Source organism: Sinohyriopsis cumingii, chromosome 13, assembly GCF_028554795.1.
Source record: "Sinohyriopsis cumingii isolate HCF-2022 chromosome 13, ASM2855479v2, whole genome shotgun sequence".
Lineage (NCBI taxonomy): Eukaryota > Metazoa > Mollusca > Bivalvia > Unionida > Unionidae > Sinohyriopsis > Sinohyriopsis cumingii.
The window spans coordinates 47,624,781-47,647,206 of NC_142973.1; the positions used below are offsets into that span (position 1 = coordinate 47,624,781).

General features: G+C 35.2%; 6 non-coding genes across 6 annotated transcripts; 3 read left to right on the forward strand and 3 right to left on the reverse strand.

Annotated features, from left to right (window-relative positions):
- Positions 1–4,472: 4,472 nt before the first annotated feature.
- On the reverse strand, positions 4,473–4,544 carry Trnap-ugg (transfer RNA proline (anticodon UGG)). Its single transcript has one exon. It is a non-coding gene; the product is annotated as a tRNA-Pro (tRNA).
- Positions 4,545–5,976: 1,432 nt separating this feature from the next.
- Positions 5,977–6,047, forward strand: Trnag-gcc (transfer RNA glycine (anticodon GCC)). Its single transcript has one exon. It is a non-coding gene; the product is annotated as a tRNA-Gly (tRNA).
- A 6,546-nt stretch (positions 6,048–12,593) lies between these two features.
- On the reverse strand, positions 12,594–12,665 carry Trnap-ugg (transfer RNA proline (anticodon UGG)). The gene has a single exon. It is a non-coding gene; the product is annotated as a tRNA-Pro (tRNA).
- A 1,432-nt stretch (positions 12,666–14,097) lies between these two features.
- On the forward strand, positions 14,098–14,168 carry Trnag-gcc (transfer RNA glycine (anticodon GCC)). Its single transcript has one exon. It is a non-coding gene; the product is annotated as a tRNA-Gly (tRNA).
- A 6,683-nt stretch (positions 14,169–20,851) lies between these two features.
- Trnap-ugg (transfer RNA proline (anticodon UGG)) lies at positions 20,852–20,923 on the reverse strand. Its single transcript has one exon. It is a non-coding gene; the product is annotated as a tRNA-Pro (tRNA).
- A 1,432-nt stretch (positions 20,924–22,355) lies between these two features.
- On the forward strand, positions 22,356–22,426 carry Trnag-gcc (transfer RNA glycine (anticodon GCC)). Its single transcript has one exon. It is a non-coding gene; the product is annotated as a tRNA-Gly (tRNA).

Sequence of the window (22,426 nt, forward strand, 5' to 3'; positions counted from 1 at the left end):
TACAAACCCAGTTTGAAGTGAGACAGAAATGGGACTCGGATTGAATCTTGAAAAGGTCAATAAAAGTCAGACGGAAACTTGCAGAAAACATGGAAGTCAGACGATATTTTTCAATAGTAAATGGAAATCAGACGAAGTCTTGGAAAAGTATGTTTAGGTAGATTTCTGAACACAAGGGAAGTCGACTGCTGTATTCCGAATTCAATACCAAGGTATTGTTATATTTATCTGAAAAGTCACAAACCGGTCTAGAACTGGACTATGCCAAGCGAAGTTCGGACAAGTGGCACATTGTTTCAGATTGTTCAAGACAGACTGAGCGTGTTGCCGAGCGGATTTATTTTGATCGAAACACTTTGGCGCAGAAACACTATCCATATTTTAAAGATACAAATGATTTCCTGGAAAAAACTGACCAAACTTACAGCCTCTTAAAACTGTATACTTGGAGAAATAAAGGTGTGCAACGGCCATAAATTACCATTTTTTACGTTAGGTGTATTGAGGATAGTTTCCTCGTTTGGACCCATGTGGAGGAAAAATAGTTTCCTGACTGGATATAACAACCAACATTCATCAATTAAAATTAAAACGAAAAAGAAAGGGAATAAGGAGTAGATTTCCTAAATTTGACATTATACAACAGAATAAACTTGCAAACGGGAATAATCGGGACATTAGGATATATTTAAAGGAGATTCATCAATTGTTACGTTAAATACCTTTCCTGTAAGGCATGGGTTCAGGAGCATTGTTAATTCCAAACACATATTTCCCACACGATTTTGCAACATCAACAAGATTTAATGACGCTTGTTCGATGTATTTCGAGAAATAAGTTGAAAAATCAAGCAAGTGGTTAAACAGAGACCTGAAGTTTTAAGAAGAATAAATATTCTCAACAAAACAAAACTAACAATTTCGTTTTTTGTTAGTTACATTTGACGTTCTTAGTTTTTCTCCTTTATATTCCATACAACTTTACAAAACAAAAAATAACAATTACGATCTATGTTGGTTTCAGTCCACGTTCTTTTTTTCTTTTACATTCCTTAAAAGCTTGCAAAACAAATGTAACAAGTACGTTCTTTGTTGGTTAAAGTCGATCTTTTTTTCTTTCTTACATTCTTTTCAAGCTTACAAATTAAAACTAACAATTATGTTCTTTTTTGGTTTCAATCGACGTTCCGCATCTGCAAGATGACTTATTGTTGTTACAGCTCTGTGAAGATAACAATTCCAAAATGTTGCACCGTATAACTGTAAATATAACTTTATCAAGCATATTTATTCTTAATAGGGTTGTCAACTTTTGAAAGCTGAGGCTGATTGAAGTCCTGAAGATTGATCTCTGAAAGGTAAAGAAATGCAAGACAGGTTGATCATCTAGCCATCTACAACTACAAATATAACTTCCCAACATATGTCACATACACAACGAGAAAACACCGATATTATTTTCACCGAAAGCATAACTTAGGAAGAAAATTATAATATATTCAATTGAATTCGAATCGCAATTATGCGACTATTTATTTCAATTGAAACCTTTAAAGGGAGAGAAATCACTGGCCGCACATGGTGTCTGAAGCCATACACTGCATTATACTCCTCAGCAAGAGCAGAAGACCTCTTCCAGGACATGGTGATTATCACAATTTTTGCACGATCAGTTGCGTTCAAAACATTTAAAAGAACGGAAACCCTCTTCAAGCACATGGTACTTATTGGAAATGTAACACGTGCAGTTACATACGAAGCCAGTGAATGAACAGGAGCAGTGGTGATGCATAGTTATAGCAGAAACAGTTGCATTTGAAAATCCGAGAAACAGAATAAACTCTCTAGCCGAAGATGTTACCTACTTATGATATTGATCAAGTGGTAGTCGGTATTTATCACCTTCAGACACACACAATAAGAGAACGGGAGTAAAATGAAATTTGTTGATTTTGAAATAAGGACAGACCAAGTTTCATGAACATGTCTTACAATTTTAGAGCGAACTAACTGAAGACATTTTATTCTTAATTCTTACTGATTATATGGACAGACATACATTCGCAGAGTAAATGTGAATTTTTTTGAACATCAAAGTTTTCCTAATTTGACTTACTTGTTCATCTTTGAACTGCAACGATAAAACACTTAATTGACCATATGCCTTTTGTATGGTTTCGCTTTCTAACGAACCGAACACTTGATTGAAAATTCAGGGGTGAATATGCTTTGGCGCATCATCTTAAACTAGTATCATATACTTACTTTAAAACATAATCTGGACACTAGAATAGTTTTAAAGGAGGTTCATCAATTGTTACGTAAAATACTTTTCCAATAAGTCGTACGTTCAGGAGCATTGTCAAATTCCCAATACATATCTCCCACACAATTTGTAACAATCAACAACATTTAATGATGTTTGCTTGTTGCTTTTCGTGAAATAGGTTAGAAAATCAAGAAAGTGGGTAAACTGAGACTTGATGTTTTAAGAAGAATAAAGATTCTCAACAAGAAAAATGACAACCTACCAATTACGTTCTTTGCTGATCCCCGGTCGAGTCATACCAAAGACTTACAAAATGCTACTAACAGCTGCCTCGCTTCACGCTCAGCATTAAGAGGTTAGTGTTAGGACTGGTCCGCCTGGTGTCAGGATAATATGACTGGGTGGGACATCATGCTACATGTCTGCGGCATGATGCCCCATTGCTAGACATAACTATAATCTGTCGCACTGCGGACATCGTAGCGATATGACTGATAAATTATTAAAGCTACGTTAAAAATCCAAATCACACACACACACACACACACGCACACGCACACATGTTCTTTGCTGGTTTTAATCGACGTTCTTATTTTTTCTTCTTTGCAATCCTTACAACCTTACACAACAAAAGATAACAATTACGTTATTTGTTAGTTTCAATCGATGTTCAGCATATGAATCAAAGTTTGCAAGAGAATATTTGTGTGAATATTTGTGTGATTTGCAACAACAATTTCCTGATGCGTTTCAAAGTTACACTTTGAATAGAGCTTACAAAGGAAATGAAAATATAAGGAGCATTTTGGGCGAGATCCAGTCTTCCGAGTATCGACAAGCCTGGTTTTTAAAAGTGTAAATCGAATGGTAGTAAGTGGTGAATGTTTCTAATTAATTCAGACCTAGCAATTAACGTTAAAACAAGTGAAAATTGTAAAGTTGAAAATATAATTCATATGATGCGAAAACTGTTTTATGTTATGTATTGTTTAAACTGTATAAAGAGAATGCAGAGGAAACCAAAAGGCATTTAATTTATTTACTTTTAATGAACATTCTTCGGGACCTTTATGGTACATAGATTCATTCGCATCTATCTGTCTGTCTCTATGTATAACTGTATGTCTGTTTCAATCTCAATCCACTGTAAACCTGTCTGCCTGTTTGTCTGCCTATATGTCTATTGTATTGCCTGTTCAAGTATTTTGATTCTCTTGATGGGTATCTTCCTTCGTTGGAATGATGAAATATATATCTATATATCAATCTATCGATTGACCGATAGCTTTATCTGTCTATATATCTTGATGGGCATGCTCCTTTTTGAGAATGAGTACATTTCATACACAACTAGTAAAGTTTCAAAATCTTAGTCTTTCGTCATCATTAAACTATTCAATTTGCTTCAGAACAAGAAGACAGAATAACTTCAAATTACTTTTGTTTTTACATTCATCGCCAGGCTTTCTTCTCCAGTTACTTGTCGATATTATGTCCAAATAATGAAGATAATGACCCAAATATAAGTCCTTATTCCAAGGCCAAAAAAAAACTGTCGCAAATGACCAAAGGAAAAACTGATTTTAATGAATTTTAATCATTATTGCATAAGAAAAGAAGGAACTTAGTGTCACTATAAAGTGTTTTTTTTTCTCTTAGTTTTCTTTGACGATGGTGTTTTCTGACATATGTAATTGTGGTTAAGATTAGTCTTTCTTGTATACATAAACTGGTTCCCTAAATTCAAGAATGAAACTATGCAATCAAAACTGGCAGAAGTTAAATAATTATTAGCATACATTTTGATAAGGATGTCTAAAACAAACTTTTTCTGTATGGGTGTGGAGGTTAACTTTGTTCAGAGGAAGATAAGAGTGCAATGAAAAACTATGCTAATCCACTGGTCCATACAGTAGTTATATTTGTTCAAGAATTTCCGTACATCCTCTGAAGCTGAAGTCGTAAATGGGGTTCTGGGAAGTTAACTTCCAATTAATTGTACTTGACTAACTATATGAAAACCTATTTCAAGTTTTGGAGAAATGACAATTCACCAGCGTTTCCGAAATCAATCCGTCAAAAGTATTGCATTTACACGAATAATTGAAAATGAAATATTTCACTCATGGCTGTCCCGAGAGATTGCTTCAACCATTTACCAGGATACTACAAAATGAGTATTAACTTTCATTTCCAAAATGGTGGGCTCGTCCGGGATTTGAACCCGGGACCTCTCGCACCCAAAGCGAGAATCATACCCCTAGACCAACGAGCCTCACATGGGAAATAATCGTGCCATTATCCGCCTTTATATTTGTCCTGCATACGAGCCGTACCTTATCTACAGCTTGATATCAGTGCGCTGCTGTTACTCAGATCCTTGCACATGAAAAGATTATATCATAGATGAAACGTACATATTTCATTTCCTTGTGTACATTTCATGCACAAATAGTATTGTTTCGAAATATCAGTCTTTTGATATCATTTACTATTCAGTTTGCTTCAAAGCTAATCTCCCAAATCTATGAGACATACACATATAAGTCCTTCTTCCAAGGAGAAAAAACTGTCGCAAATGACCCATGATCAAACTAAATTTAATGAATTTTAATAATCTTTGCATCATTTAAGACCAGATGATAGGAAGGAACTTAATGTTCCTATAAAGTGTTTTCTTTTTCTCTCTTAGTTTTCTCTGAAGATTGTGTTTTGTAATATATGTAATTTATGGATGACATTATTCATTGTTGTATACACAGACTGGTTCTCTAAATTCAAGACCGAAACTATGCAATCAAGCTGATTGTTGTTGTGGGTAATAAATGAAAAGTAATTAGTTGACTTTGTTTAGACTAACATGCTTTAAGATAAAGTCGATTTCCGATGACGAAGACATATTTAGAATTAAAATGATATTTTATTTGCATGCTTCTAAATGAAATCCAACTCATCTGAATTTTACTGTTGATAATAATCAAGAGTTTCAGATCTACATGATATTAATTGCTGCCGATAGACCCTTGGACAATTCGTTGATCAAACAGCATTCTCCATTCGCCGGCGTCCCCGTTTGACACTTGGATTATGCATAAAGATGAATGCATGCTGATGTATGTCGATGGAAGCCAAATTTGCCATTCTAGTCGACGGTCATACCATTAATTTGACAGTTGATTTTCACAACAACAAAAAAGATAATTCCAGTAGGTGGATTAGGCAAGGTTCGTTTTAGGTTCTCTCTAAGCAGCACATTCATCTTTCGTTAAAGATATGATAGGAAATCTGTACAAATATTATGAATTCGTCCATCAATATTTTGCTTAAAAACCAATTCCGGATAGACTTTGTTCTATTTACAACCTCCTTGAAAACGAATACCGTTTTCTACTAAAATGCATCTTGTGGATAGATGTGAGATGAAATTCAAGCAGACAAGACCTTTGAAGAGACTAGCAAGTGAGAAATCATGTGGCTGTCTCCAATTTAGAAAGTGCTTCAATCCAAGTAATCTACGCCGTTTCAGAATCAAATAAAGAGATGTGTTGTGTCGGTTTATTCTAACAGCATGCATTGTAACCCCATAGGCAGTCAATCAATAAATCAACGCCTACTGAATTAGATGACACAGACATGTAAATGACATTAGGCAGTTAAGGTAAAGACACGGTGGGGAGATAGGCCCTTACGAAGCAAGGGAATAATGTGCATCGGTGGTTCAGTGGTAGAATGCTCGCCTGCCACGCGGGCGGCCCGGGTTCGATTCCCGGCCGATGCAAATTTTTTTTATATAATTTTAGAATGTTTGCATAATCCAATATTTGTAATAACTCTTTTTGCCCTAGTCTAATTTTCGCTCACTTTTGTGTTTTATGCCAACTCCACAACTGAAATCGGAACAGTCCTTGAATCAGAAGCTTGGATGTCTCACACTGAGTGTCCCTCGCTTCCCGGAAAAAAACATGGATGTTGGTGCAAAACAGCTTTCCATTACAATGGGACAGATCCTTATCTTGTCTATAAGGAGTTTCTAATTGGAACTGTAGGAAGAGCGTAATAACCTTCATTTTTCAGTTAGAGGTTAATCTTTAAATCCGGATGACGATGCCTATCGCCCTTAATTATTTTAACACAAGAACATTTCAGTGTACTGAACGTGTTATTATCATTTACTTTATGACACTAGAATACTCTTTTAGAGATGTCTTCAATTTATTTCAACATTTATGTCTGTCTGTAAACCTCGTTTCACGTTTGACCTTCTCCAGCCAACTTTGACTCGAATTTCATTGAACTGATTTCAAATCCAGACTGAAAGGAATGATACTAAGTTCCCATTCACAATGTTTTTGTGTTATTTACAGATTACTGTATCAAACGATCATTGACCTCTCTCTCTCCCTCTCTCTCTCTCGCTCCCTCTCTCTCTCTTTCTCCCTCTCTCTCCCTCGCACTCTCTCTCTCTCTCTGTCTCTCTCTCTCTCTCTCTCTCTCGTTCGAAATCACACAAGAGTTCAAAGTTTATGCCTGCACAATGTCATATGTAGGAAAGTCATCAACCTGTCATGGGTTTCATTACATTTCAGAGGACAACAAATAGAACTATAATCAGCCTGCAATTTCAAAACTCTACAACGTCATTAAGAATAAATGTACGACATACTGTTATATCTACAATTACACCGTTTGAAAGATAAACTATATCCTCATGCGCAAACATGCACGCACGCAAACATACATATATGTGTAAACAACATACAATCATTTTTTTTTTAAAAGGCAAACTGTTATCTATACTGTATTTCTACTGTGTGATTGAAGTTTCTCCTTAATTGCGGGTAGGAGATTGGGCCTATCTGAATAATGTCTTTTTTATCAATAACATATTGAAGGCTTATTGTGTATATGGTTGTAGATTATAAAGTAAGATTATTAATTTTGTATGAAAACATCTTTATTTGGATTTGAGATCAGATCATTAGTTTTTCCTCAGGAAATCCTGGTGTACCAGATATTTGGCATGTTCTTTACTAAACCTTTAGTATTATACATGATCTTGCTGCCAGCGTTGAATATTATAGTAAACGAAACAAATATATTTGCAGTAGATGCATTAGGCAAAGTTGATTGCAGGTTTTATCTAAGCAATACACCAAACTTTAGGATAGGAAAACTGTACCAATAGTGCGAATTGCGTCCATTAATGTCTTGCTTACAAACTAATTCAGGACGGATTTTATTTGATTCACAACCTCCTTAGAAATGAACACCATTTCTCTACTTGCATGTGTCTTGTATAAAGATCTAAGAGCCATATATATATATATATATACAGACGCTGGCGGCCTTCATTTGATTCCAAGTCGATGAAAGGATACTTTTACATTCAGAATGTGTGCATGGTCCTAAATTGTACTAGCGTTTTTCGCTGTAACCTAATTGTCGCTCACTTATCTTTTGTATGCCAACGCCACAACTTAAAGTCTTCCATCAGGAGATGGGGTTTCTCACACAGAATGTCCCTCGTTTGATAGATGCCCCGTGAATCCAAAAATCAAAAGCAATTATTTTGTCATTGAGGATGTATTAAACTGCATGCCATAGCATTCATAGAACTGTATGCCTGAGAATGTGCAGAAATGCATTTCTGCCTATCGAAACAAAAGCACACCTGATGTTTCTATCCAGAACTCAAACCTCAGTAAATCATAAAATAGGGAGTTGCAAAATTAATGCTAAAACAATTCTCTGGCAATCAAGAAGTCTAGTAAAAGTAATGCCACCAATGTCTTTCATCAGTACATTTTGGAATTAGAGCTACAATGAAATGATTTTGCAATATTATCAGCCTATTACAAACCCAGTTTGAAGTGAGACAGAAATGGGACTCGGATTGAATCTTGAAAAGGTAAATAAAAGTCAGACGGAAACTTGCAGAAAACATGGAAGTCAGACGATATTTTTGAATAGTAAATGGAAATCAGACGAAGTCTTGGAAAAATATGTTTAGGTAGATTTCTGAACACAAGGAATTCGACTGCTGTATTCCGAATTCAATACCAAGGTATTGTTATATTTATCTGAAAAGTCACAAACCGGTCTAGAACTGGACTATGCCAAGCGAAGTTCGGACAAGTGGCACATTGTTTCAGATTGTTCAAGACAGACTGAGCGTGTTGCCGAGCGGATTTATTTTAATCGAAACACTTTGGCGCAGAAACACTATCCATATTTTAAAGATACAAATGATTTCCTGGAAAAAACTGACCAAACTTACAGCCTCTTAAAACTGTATACTTGGAGAAAGAAAAGTGTGCAACGGCCATAAATTACCATTTTTGTACGTTAGGTGTATTGAGGATAGTTTCCTCGTTTGGACCCATGTGGAGGAAAAATAGTTTCCTGACTGGATATAACAACCAACATTCATCAATTAAAATTAAAACGAAAAAGAAATGGAATAAGGAGTAGATTTCCTAAATTTGACATTATACAACAGAATAAACTTGCAAACGGGAATAATCGGGACATTAAGATATATTTAAAGGAGATTCATCAATTGTTACGTTAAATACCTTTCCTGTAAGGCATGGGTTCAGGAGCATTGTTAATTCCAAACACATATTTCCCACACGATTTTGCAACATCAACAAGATTTAATGACGCTTGTTCGATGTATTTCGAGAAATAAGTTGAAAAATCAAGCAAGTGGTTAAACAGAGACCTGAAGTTTTAAGAAGAATAAATATTCTCAACAAAACAAAACTAACAATTTCGTTTTTTGTTAGTTACATTTGACGTTCTTAGTTTTTCTCCTTTATATTCCATACAACTTTACAAAACAAAAAATAACAATTACGATCTATGTTGGTTTCAGTCCACGTTCTTTTTTTCTTTTACATTCCTTAAAAGCTTGCAAAACAAATGTAACAAGTACGTTCTTTGTTGGTTAAAGTCGATCTTTTTTTCTTTCTCACATTCTTTACAAGCTTACAAATTAAAACTAACAATTATGTTCTTTTTTGGTTTCAATCGACGTTCCGCATCTGCAAGATGACTTATTGTTGTTACAGCTCTGTGAAGATAACAATTCCAAAATGTTGCACCGTATAACTGTAAATATAACTTTATCAAGCATATTTATTCTTAATAGGGTTGTCAACTTTTGAAAGCTGAGGCTGATTGAAGTCCTGAAGATTGATCTCTGAAAGGTAAAGAAATGCAAGACAGGTTGATCATCTAGCCATCTACAACTACAAATATAACTTCCCAACATATGTCACATACACAACGAGAAAACACCGATATTATTTTCACCGAAAGCATAACTTAGGAAGAAAATTATAATATATTCAACTGAATTCGAATCGCAATTATGCGACTATTTATTTCAATTGAAACCTTTAAAGGGAGAGAAATCACTGGCCGCACATGGTGTCTGAAGCCATACACTGCATTATACTCCTCAGCAAGAGCAGAAGACCTCTTCCAGGACATGGTGATTATCACAATTTTTGCACGATCAGTTGCGTTCAAAACATTTAAAAGAACGGAAACCCTCTTCAAGCACATGGTACTTATTGGAAATGTAACACGTGCAGTTACATACGAAGCCAGTGAATGAACAGGAGCCGTGGTGATGCATAGTTATAGCAGAAACAGTTGCATTTGAAAATCCGAGAAACAGAATAAACTCTCTAGCCGAAGATGTTACCTACTTATGATATTGATCAAGTGGTAGTCGGTATTTATCACCTTCAGACACACACAATAAGAGAACGGGAGTAAAATGAAATTTGTTGATTTTGAAATAAGGACAGACCAAGTTTCATGAACATGTCTTACAATTTTAGAGCGAACTAACTGAAGACATTTTATTCTTAATTTTTACTGATTATATGGACAGACATACATTCGCAGAGTAAATGTGAATTTTTTTGAACATCAAAGTTTTCCTAATTTGACTTACTTGTTCATCTTTGAACTGCAACGATAAAACACTTAATTGACCATATGCCTTTTGTATGGTTTCGCTTTCTAATGAACCGAACACTTGATTGAAAATTCAGGCGTGAATATGCTTTGGCGCATCATCTTAAACTAGTATCATATACTTACTTTAAAACATAATCTGGACACTAGAATAGTTTTAAAGGAGGTTCATCAATTGTTACGTAAAATACTTTTCCAATAAGTCGTACGTTCAGGAGCATTGTCAAATTCCCAATACATATCTCCCACACAATTTGTAACAATCAACAACATTTAATGATGTTTGCTTGTTGCTTTTCGTGAAATAGGTTAGAAAATCAAGAAAGTGGGTAAACTGAGACTTGATGTTTTAAGAAGAATAAAGATTCTCAACAAGAAAAATGACAACCTACCAATTACGTTCTTTGCTGATCCCCGGTCGAGTCATACCAAAGACTTACAAAATGCTACTAACAGCTGCCTCGCTTCACGCTCAGCATTAAGAGGTTAGTGTTAGGACTGGTCCGCCTGGTGTCAGGATAATATGACTGGGTGGGACATCATGCTACATGTCTGCGGCATGATGCCCCAGTGCTAGACATAACTATAATTTGTCGCACTGCGGACATCGTAGCGATATGACTGATAAATTATTAAAGCTACGTTAAAAATCCAAATCACACACACACACACACACACGCACACGCACACATGTTCTTTGCTGGTTTTAATCGACGTTCTTATTTTTTCTTCTTTGCATTCCTTACAACCTTACACAACAAAAGATAACAATTACGTTATTTGTTAGTTTCAATCGATGTTCAGCATATGAATCAAAGTTTGCAAGAGAATATTTGTGTGAATATTTGTGTGATTTGCAACAACAATTTCCTGATGCGTTTCAAAGTTACACTTTGAATAGAGCTTACAAAGGAAATGAAAATATAAGGAGCATTTTGGGCGAGATCCAGTCTTCCGAGTATCGACAAGCCTGGTTTTTAAAAGTGTAAATCGAATGGTAGTAAGTGGTGAATGTTTCTAATTAATTCAGACCTAGCAATTAACGTTAAAACAAGTGAAAATTGTAAAGTTAAAAATATAGTTCATATGATGCGAAAACTGTTTTATGTTATGTATTGTTTAAACTGTATAAAGAGAATGCAGAGGAAACCAAAAGGCATTTAATTTATTTACTTTTAATGAACATTCTTCGGGACCTTTATGGTACATAGATTCATTCGCATCTATCTGTCTGTCTCTATGTATAACTGTATGTCTGTTTCAATCTCAATCCACTGTAAACCTGTCTGCCTGTTTGTCTGCCTATATGTCTATTGTATTGCCTGTTCAAGTATTTTGATTCTCTTGATGGGTATCTTCCTTCGTTGGAATGATGAAATAAATATCTATATATCAATCTATCGATTGACCGATAGCTTTATCTGTCTATATATCTTGATGGGCGTGCTCCTTTTTGAGAATGAGTACATTTCATACACAACTAGTAAAGTTTCAAAATCTTAGTCTTTCGTCATCATTAAACTATTCAATTTGCTTCAGAACAAGAAGACAGAATAACTTCAAATTACTTTTGTTTTTACATTCATCGCCAGGCTTTCTTCTCCAGTTACTTGTCGATATTATGTCCAAATAATGAAGATAATGACCCAAATATAAGTCCTTATTCCAAGGCCAAAAAAAACTGTCGCAAATGACCAAAGGAAAAACTGATTTTAATGAAGTTTAATCATTATTGCATAGGATAAGAAGGAACTTAGTGTCACTATAAAGTGTTTTTTTTTCTCTTAGTTTTCTCTGACGATGGTGTTTTCTGACATATGTAATTGTGGTTAAGATTAGTCTTTCTTGTATACATAAACTGGTTCTCTAAATTCAAGAATGAAACTATGCAATCAAAACTGGCAGAAGTTAAATAATTATTAGCATACATTTTGATAAGGATGTCTAAAACAAACTTTTTCTGTATGGGTGTGGAGGTTAACTTTGTTCAGAGGAAGATAAGAGTGCAATGAAAAACTATGCTAATCCACTGGTCCATACAGTAGTTATATTTGTTCAAGAATTTCCGTACATCCTCTGAAGCTGAAGTCGTAAATGGGGTTCTGGGAAGTTAACTTCCAATTAATTGTACTTGACTAACTATATGAAAACCTATTTCAAGTTTTGGAGAAATGACAATTCACCAGCGTTTCCGAAATCAATCCGTCAAAAGTATTGCATTTACACGAATAATTGAAAATGAAATATTTCACTCATGGCTGTCCCGAGAGATTGCTTCAACCATTTACCAGGATACTACAAAATGAGTATTAACTTTCATTTCCAAAATGGTGGGCTCGTCCGGGATTTGAACCCGGGACCTCTCGCACCCAAAGCGAGAATCATACCCCTAGACCAACGAGCCTCACATGGGAAATAATCGTGCCATTATCCGCCTTTATATTTGTCCTGCATACGAGCCGTACCTTATCTACAGCTTGATATCCGTGCGCTGCTGTTACTCAGATCCTTGCACATGAAAAGATTATATCATAGATGAAACGTACATATTTCATTTCCTTGTGTACATTTCATGCACAAATAGTATTGTTTCGAAATATCAGTCTTTTGATATCATTTACTATTCAGTTTGCTTCAAAGCTAATCTCCCAAATCTATGAGACATACACATATAAGTCCTTCTTCCAAGGAGAAAAAACTGTCGCAAATGACCCATGATCAAACTAAATTTAATGAATTTTAATAATCTTTGCATCATTTAAGACCAGATGATAGGAAGGAACTTAATGTTCCTATAAAGTGTTTTCTTTTTCTCTCTTAGTTTTCTCTGAAGATTGTGTTTTGTAATATATGTAATTTATGGATGACATTATTCATTGTTGTATACACAGACTGGTTCTCTAAATTCAAGACCGAAACTATGCAATCAAGCTGATTGTTGTTGTGGGTAATAAATGAAAAGTAATTAGTTGACTTTGTTTAGACTAACATGCTTTAAGATAAAGTCGATTTCCAATGACGAAGACATATTTAGAATTAAAATGATATTTTATTTGCATGCTTCTAAATGAAATCCAACTCATCTGAATTTTACTGTTGATAATAATCAAGAGTTTCAGATCTACATAATATTAATTGCTGCCGATAGACCCTTGGACAATTCGTTGATCAAACAGCATTCTCCATTCGCCGGCGTCCCCGTTTGACACTTGGATTATGCATAAAGATGAATGCACGCTGATGTATGTCGATGGAAGCCAAATTTGCCATTCTAGTCGACGGTCATACCATTAATTTGACAGTTGATTTTCACAACAACAAAAAAGATAATTCCAGTAGGTGGATTAGGCAAGGTTCGTTTTAGGTTCTCTCTAAGCAGCACATTCATCTTTCGTTAAAGATATGATAGGAAATCTGTACAAATATTATGAATTCGTCCATCAATATTTTGCTTAAAAACCAATTCCGGATAGACTTTGTTCTATTTACAACCTCCTTGAAAACGAATACCGTTTTCTACTAAAATGCATCTTGTGGATAGATGTGAGATGAAATTCAAGCAGACAAGACCTTTGAAGAGACTAGCAAGTGAGAAATCATGTGGCTGTCTCCAATTTAGAAAGTGCTTCAATCCAAGTAATCTACGCCGTTTCAGAATCAAATAAAGAGATGTGTTGTGTCGGTTCACTCTAACAGCATGCATTGTAACCCCATAGGCAGTCAATCAATAAATCAACGCCTACTGAATTAGATGACACAGACATATAAATGACATTAGGCAGTTAAGGTAAAGACACGGTGGGGAGATAGGCCCTTACGAAGCAAGGGAATAATGTGCATCGGTGGTTCAGTGGTAGAATGCTCGCCTGCCACGCGGGCGGCCCGGGTTCGATTCCCGGCCGATGCAAATTTTTTTTTATATAATTTTGGAATGTTTGCATAATCCAATATTTGTAATAACTCTTTTTGCCCTAGTCTAATTTTCGCTCACTTTTGTGTTTTATGCCAACTCCACAACTGAAATCGGAACAGTCCTTGAATCAGAAGCTTGGATGTCTCACACTGAGTGTCCCTCGCTTCCCGGAAAAAAACATGGATGTTGGTGCAAAACAGCTTTCCATTACAATGGGACAGATCCTTATCTTGTCTATAAGGAGTTTCTAATTGGAACTGTAGGAAGAGCGTAATAACCTTCATTTTTCAGTTAGAGGTTAATCTTTAAATCCGGATGACGATGCCTATCGCCCTTAATTATTTTAACACAAGAACATTTCAGTGTACTGAACGTGTTATTATCATTTACTTTATGACACTAGAATACTCTTTTAGAGATGTCTTCAATTTATTTCAACATTTATGTCTGTCTGTAAACCTCGTTTCACGTTTGACCTTCTCCAGCCAACTTTGACTCGAATTTCATTGAACTGATTTCAAATCCAGACTCAAAGGAATGATACTAACTTCCCATTCACAATGTTTTTGTGTTATTTACAGAATACTGTATCAAACGATCATTGACCTCTCTCTCTCCCTCTGTCTCTCTCGCTCCCTCTCTCGCTCAATCTCCCTCTCTCTCCCTCGCACTCTCTCTCTCTCTGTCTGTCTGTCTGTCTGTCTCTCTCTCTCTCTCTCGCTCTCTCTCTCTCTCTCTCGTTCGAAATCACACAAGAGTTCAAAGTTTATGCCTGCACAATGTCATATGTAGGAAAGTCATCATTGGAGATGTAAATGTTTAGATGATCAACCTGTCATGGGTTTCATTACATTTCAGAGGACAACAAATAGAACTATAATCAGCCTGCAATTTCAAAACTCTACAACGTCATTAAGAATAAATGTACGACATACTGTTATATCTACAATTACACCGTTTGAAAGATAAACTATATCCTCATGCGCAAACATGCACGCACGCAAACATACATATATGTGTAAACAACATACAATCATTTTTTTTTTAAAAGGCAAACTGTTATCTATACTGTATTTCTACTGTGTGATTGAAGTTTCTCCTTAATTGCGGGTAGGAGATTGGGCCTATCTGAATAATGTCTTTTTAATCAATAACATATTGAAGGCCTATTGTGTATATGGTTGTAGATTATAAAGTAAGATTATTAATTTTGTATGAAAACATCTTTATTTGGATTTGAGATCAGATCATTAGTTTTTCCTCAGGAAATCCTGGTGTACCAGATATTTGGCATGTTCTTTACTAAACCTTTAGTATTATACATGATCTTGCTGCCAGCGTTGAATATTATAGTAAACGAAACAAATATATTTGCAGTAGATGCATTAGGCAAAGTTGATTGCAGGTTTTATCTAAGCAATACACCAAACTTTAGGATAGGAAAACTGTACCAATAGTGCGAATTGCGTCCATTAATGTCTTGCTTACAAACTAATTCAGGACGGATTTTATTTGATTCACAACCTCCTTAGAAATGAACACCATTTCTCTACTTGCATGTGTCTTGTATAAAGATCTAAGAGCCATATATATATATATATATATATATATATATATATATATATATATATATATATATATATATATATATATATATATATATATATATATATATATATATATACAGACGCTGGCGGCCTTCATTTAATTCCAAGTCGATGAAAGGATACTTTTACATTCAGAATGTGTGCATGGTCCTAAATTGTACTATCGTTTTTCGCTGTAAGCTAATTGTCGCTCACTTATGTTTTGTATGCCAACGCCACAACTTAAAGTCTTCCATCAGGAGATGGGGTTTCTCATACAGAATGTCCCTCGTTTGATGGATGCCCCGTGAATCCAAAAATCAAAAGCAATTATTTTGTCATTGAGGATGTATTAAACTGCATGCCATAGCATTCATAGAACTGTATGCCTGAGAATGTGCAGAAATGCATTTCTGCCTATCGAAACAAAAGCACACCTGATGTTTCTATCCAGAACTCAAACCTCAGTAAATCATAAAATAGGGAGTTGCAAAATTAATGCTAAAACAATTCTCTGGCAATCAAGAAGTCTAGTAAAAGTAATGCCACCAATGTCTTTCATCAGTACATTTTGGAATTAGAGCTACAATGAAATGATTTTGCAATATTATCAGCCTATTACAAACCCAGTTTGAAGTGAGACAGAAATGGGACTCGGATTGAATCTTGAAAAGGTAAATAAAAGTCAGACGGAAACTTGCAGAAAACATGGAAGTCAGACGATATTTTTCAATAGTAAATGGAAATCAGACGAAGTCTTGGAAAAGTATGTTTAGGTAGATTTCTGAACACAAGGGAAGTCGACTGCTGTATTCCGAATTCAATACCAATGTATTGTTATATTTATCTGAAAAGTCACAAACCGGTCTAGAACTGGACTATGCCAAGCGAAGTTCGGACAAGTGGCACATTGTTTCAGATTGTTCAAGACAGACTGAGCGTGTTGCCGAGCGGATTTATTTTGATCGAAACACTTTGGCGCAGAAACACTATCCATATTTTAAAGATACAAATGATTTCCTGGAAAAAACTGACCAAACTTACAGCCTCTTAAAACTGTATACTTGGAGAAATAAAGGTGTGCAACGGCCATAAATTACCATTTTTTACGTTAGGTGTATTGAGGATAGTTTCCTCGTTTGGACCCATGTGGAGGAAAAATAGTTTCCTGACTGGATATAACAACCAACATTCATCAATTAAAATTAAAACGAAAAAGAAAGGGAATAAGGAGTAGATTTCCTAAATTTGACATTATACAACAGAATAAACTTGCAAACGGGAATAATCGGGACATTAGGATATATTTAAAGGAGATTCATCAATTGTTACGTTAAATACCTTTCCTGTAAGGCATGGGTTCAGGAGCATTGTTAATTCCAAACACATATTTCCCACACGATTTTGCAACATCAACAAGATTTAATGACGCTTGTTCGATGTATTTCGAGAAATAAGTTGAAAAATCAAGCAAGTGGTTAAACAGAGACCTGAAGTTTTAAGAAGAATAAATATTCTCAACAAAACAAAACTAACAATTTCGTTTTTTGTTAGTTACATTTGACGTTCTTAGTTTTTCTCCTTTATATTCCATACAACTTTACAAAACAAAAAATAACAATTACGATCTATGTTGGTTTCAGTCCACGTTCTTTTTTTCTTTTACATTCCTTAAAAGCTTGCAAAACAAATGTAACAAGTACGTTCTTTGTTGGTTAAAGTCGATCTTTTTTTCTTTCTTACATTCTTTACAAGCTTACAAATTAAAACTAACAATTATGTTCTTTTTTGGTTTCAATCGACGTTCCGCATCTGCAAGATGACTTATTGTTGTTACAGCTCTGTGAAGATAACAATTCCAAAATGTTGCACCGTATAACTGTAAATATAACTTTATCAAGCATATTTATTCTTAATAGGGTTGTCAACTTTTGAAAGCTGAGGCTGATTGAAGTCCTGAAGATTGATCTCTGAAAGGTAAAGAAATGCAAGACAGGTTGATCATCTAGCCATCTACAACTACAAATATAACTTCCCAACATATGTCACATACACAACGAGAAAACACCGATATTATTTTCACCGAAAGCATAACTTAGGAAGAAAATTATAATATATTCAATTGAATTCGAATCGCAATTATGCGACTATTTATTTCAATTGAAACCTTTAAAGGGAGAGAAATCACTGGCCGCACATGGTGTCTGAAGCCATACACTGCATTATACTCCTCAGCAAGAGCAGAAGACCTCTTCCAGGACATGGTGATTATCACAATTTTTGCACGATCAGTTGCGTTCAAAACATTTAAAAGAACGGAAACCCTCTTCAAGCACATGGTACTTATTGGAAATGTAACACGTGCAGTTACATACGAAGCCAGTGAATGAACAGGAGCAGTGGTGATGCATAGTTATAGCAGAAACAGTTGCATTTGAAAATCCGAGAAACAGAATAAACTCTCTAGCCGAAGATGTTACCTACTTATGATATTGATCAAGTGGTAGTCGGTATTTATCACCTTCAGACACACACAATAAGAGAACGGGAGTAAAATGAAATTTGTTGATTTTGAAATAAGGACAGACCAAGTTTCATGAACATGTCTTACAATTTTAGAGCGAACTAACTGAAGACATTTTATTCTTAATTCTTACTGATTATATGGACAGACATACATTCGCAGAGTAAATGTGAATTTTTTTGAACATCAAAGTTTTCCTAATTTGACTTACTTGTTCATCTTTGAACTGCAACGATAAAACACTTAATTGACCATATGCCTTTTGTATGGTTTCGCTTTCTAACGAACCGAACACTTGATTGAAAATTCAGGGGTGAATATGCTTTGGCGCATCATCTTAAACTAGTATCATATACTTACTTTAAAACATAATCTGGACACTAGAATAGTTTTAAAGGAGGTTCATCAATTGTTACGTAAAATACTTTTCCAATAAGTCGTACGTTCAGGAGCATTGTCAAATTCCCAATACATATCTCCCACACAATTTGTAACAATCAACAACATTTAATGATGTTTGCTTGTTGCTTTTCGTGAAATAGGTTAGAAAATCAAGAAAGTGGGTAAACTGAGACTTGATGTTTTAAGAAGAATAAAGATTCTCAACAAGAAAAATGACAACCTACCAATTACGTTCTTTGCTGATCCCCGGTCGAGTCATACCAAAGACTTACAAAATGCTACTAACAGCTGCCTCGCTTCACGCTCAGCATTAAGAGGTTAGTGTTAGGACTGGTCCGCCTGGTGTCAGGATAATATGACTGGGTGGGACATCATGCTACATGTCTGCGGCATGATGCCCCATTGCTAGACATAACTATAATCTGTCGCACTGCGGACATCGTAGCGATATGACTGATAAATTATTAAAGCTACGTTAAAAATCCAAATCACACACACACACACACACACGCACACGCACACATGTTCTTTGCTGGTTTTAATCGACGTTCTTATTTTTTCTTCTTTGCATTCCTTACAACCTTACACAACAAAAGATAACAATTACGTTATTTGTTAGTTTCAATCGATGTTCAGCATATGAATCAAAGTTTGCAAGAGAATATTTGTGTGAATATTTGTGTGATTTGCAACAACAATTTCCTGATGCGTTTCAAAGTTACACTTTGAATAGAGCTTACAAAGGAAATGAAAATATAAGGAGCATTTTGGGCGAGATCCAGTCTTCCGAGTATCGACAAGCCTGGTTTTTAAAAGTGTAAATCGAATGGTAGTAAGTGGTGAATGTTTCTAATTAATTCAGACCTAGCAATTAACGTTAAAACAAGTGAAAATTGTAAAGTTGAAAATATAATTCATATGATGCGAAAACTGTTTTATGTTATGTATTGTTTAAACTGTATAAAGAGAATGCAGAGGAAACCAAAAGGCATTTAATTTATTTACTTTTAATGAACATTCTTCGGGACCTTTATGGTACATAGATTCATTCGCATCTATCTTTCTGTCTCTATGTATAACTGTATGTCTGTTTCAATCTCAATCCACTGTAAACCTGTCTGCCTGTTTGTCTGCCTATATGTCTATTGTATTGCCTGTTCAAGTATTTTGATTCTCTTGATGGGTATCTTCCTTCGTTGGAATGATGAAATATATATCTATATATCAATCTATCGATTGACCGATAGCTTTATCTGTCTATATATCTTGATGGGCATGCTCCTTTTTGAGAATGAGTACATTTCATACACAACTAGTAAAGTTTCAAAATCTTAGTCTTTCGTCATCATTAAACTATTCAATTTGCTTCAGAACAAGAAGACAGAATAACTTCAAATTACTTTTGTTTTTACATTCATCGCCAGGCTTTCTTCTCCAGTTACTTGTCGATATTATGTCCAAATAATGAAGATAATGACCCAAATATAAGTCCTTATTCCAAGGCCAAAAAAAAACTGTCGCAAATGACCAAAGGAAAAACTGATTTTAATGAATTTTAATCATTATTGCATAAGAAAAGAAGGAACTTAGTGTCACTATAAAGTGTTTTTTTTTCTCTTAGTTTTCTTTGACGATGGTGTTTTCTGACATATGTAATTGTGGTTAAGATTAGTCTTTCTTGTATACATAAACTGGTTCCCTAAATTCAAGAATGAAACTATGCAATCAAAACTGGCAGAAGTTAAATAATTATTAGCATACATTTTGATAAGGATGTCTAAAACAAACTTTTTCTGTATGGGTGTGGAGGTTAACTTTGTTCAGAGGAAGATAAGAGTGCAATGAAAAACTATGCTAATCCACTGGTCCATACAGTAGTTATATTTGTTCAAGAATTTCCGTACATCCTCTGAAGCTGAAGTCGTAAATGGGGTTCTGGGAAGTTAACTTCCAATTAATTGTACTTGACTAACTATATGAAAACCTATTTCAAGTTTTGGAGAAATGACAATTCACCAGCGTTTCCGAAATCAATCCGTCAAAAGTATTGCATTTACACGAATAATTGAAAATGAAATATTTCACTCATGGCTGTCCCGAGAGATTGCTTCAACCATTTACCAGGATACTACAAAATGAGTATTAACTTTCATTTCCAAAATGGTGGGCTCGTCCGGGATTTGAACCCGGGACCTCTCGCACCCAAAGCGAGAATCATACCCCTAGACCAACGAGCCTCACATGGGAAATAATCGTGCCATTATCCGCCTTTATATTTGTCCTGCATACGAGCCGTACCTTATCTACAGCTTGATATCAGTGCGCTGCTGTTACTCAGATCCTTGCACATGAAAAGATTATATCATAGATGAAACGTACATATTTCATTTCCTTGTGTACATTTCATGCACAAATAGTATTGTTTCGAAATATCAGTCTTTTGATATCATTTACTATTCAGTTTGCTTCAAAGCTAATCTCCCAAATCTATGAGACATACACATATAAGTCCTTCTTCCAAGGAGAAAAAACTGTCGCAAATGACCCATGATCAAACTAAATTTAATGAATTTTAATAATCTTTGCATCATTTAAGACCAGATGATAGGAAGGAACTTAATGTTCCTATAAAGTGTTTTCTTTTTCTCTCTTAGTTTTCTCTGAAGATTGTGTTTTGTAATATATGTAATTTATGGATGACATTATTCATTGTTGTATACACAGACTGGTTCTCTAAATTCAAGACCGAAACTATGCAATCAAGCTGATTGTTGTTGTGGGTAATAAATGAAAAGTAATTAGTTGACTTTGTTTAGACTAACATGCTTTAAGATAAAGTCGATTTCCGATGACGAAGACATATTTAGAATTAAAATGATATTTTATTTGCATGCTTCTAAATGAAATCCAACTCATCTGAATTTTACTGTTGATAATAATCAAGAGTTTCAGATCTACATGATATTAATTGCTGCCGATAGACCCTTGGACAATTCGTTGATCAAACAGCATTCTCCATTCGCCGGCGTCCCCGTTTGACACTTGGATTATGCATAAAGATGAATGCATGCTGATGTATGTCGATGGAAGCCAAATTTGCCATTCTAGTCGACGGTCATACCATTAATTTGACAGTTGATTTTCACAACAACAAAAAAGATAATTCCAGTAGGTGGATTAGGCAAGGTTCGTTTTAGGTTCTCTCTAAGCAGCACATTCATCTTTCGTTAAAGATATGATAGGAAATCTGTACAAATATTATGAATTCGTCCATCAATATTTTGCTTAAAAACCAATTCCGGATAGACTTTGTTCTATTTACAACCTCCTTGAAAACGAATACCGTTTTCTACTAAAATGCATCTTGTGGATAGATGTGAGATGAAATTCAAGCAGACAAGACTTTTGAAGAGACTAGCAAGTGAGAAATCATGTGGCTGTCTCCAATTTAGAAAGTGCTTCAATCCAAGTAATCTACGCCGTTTCAGAATCAATAAAAGAGATGTGTTGTGTCGGTTTATTCTAACAGCATGCATTGTAACCCCATAGGCAGTCAATCAATAAATCAACGCCTACTGAATTAGATGACACAGACATGTAAATGACATTAGGCAGTTAAGGTAAAGACACGGTGGGGAGATAGGCCCTTACGAAGCAAGGGAATAATGTGCATCGGTGGTTCAGTGGTAGAATGCTCGCCTGCCACGCGGGCGGCCCGGGTTCGATTCCCGGCCGATGCA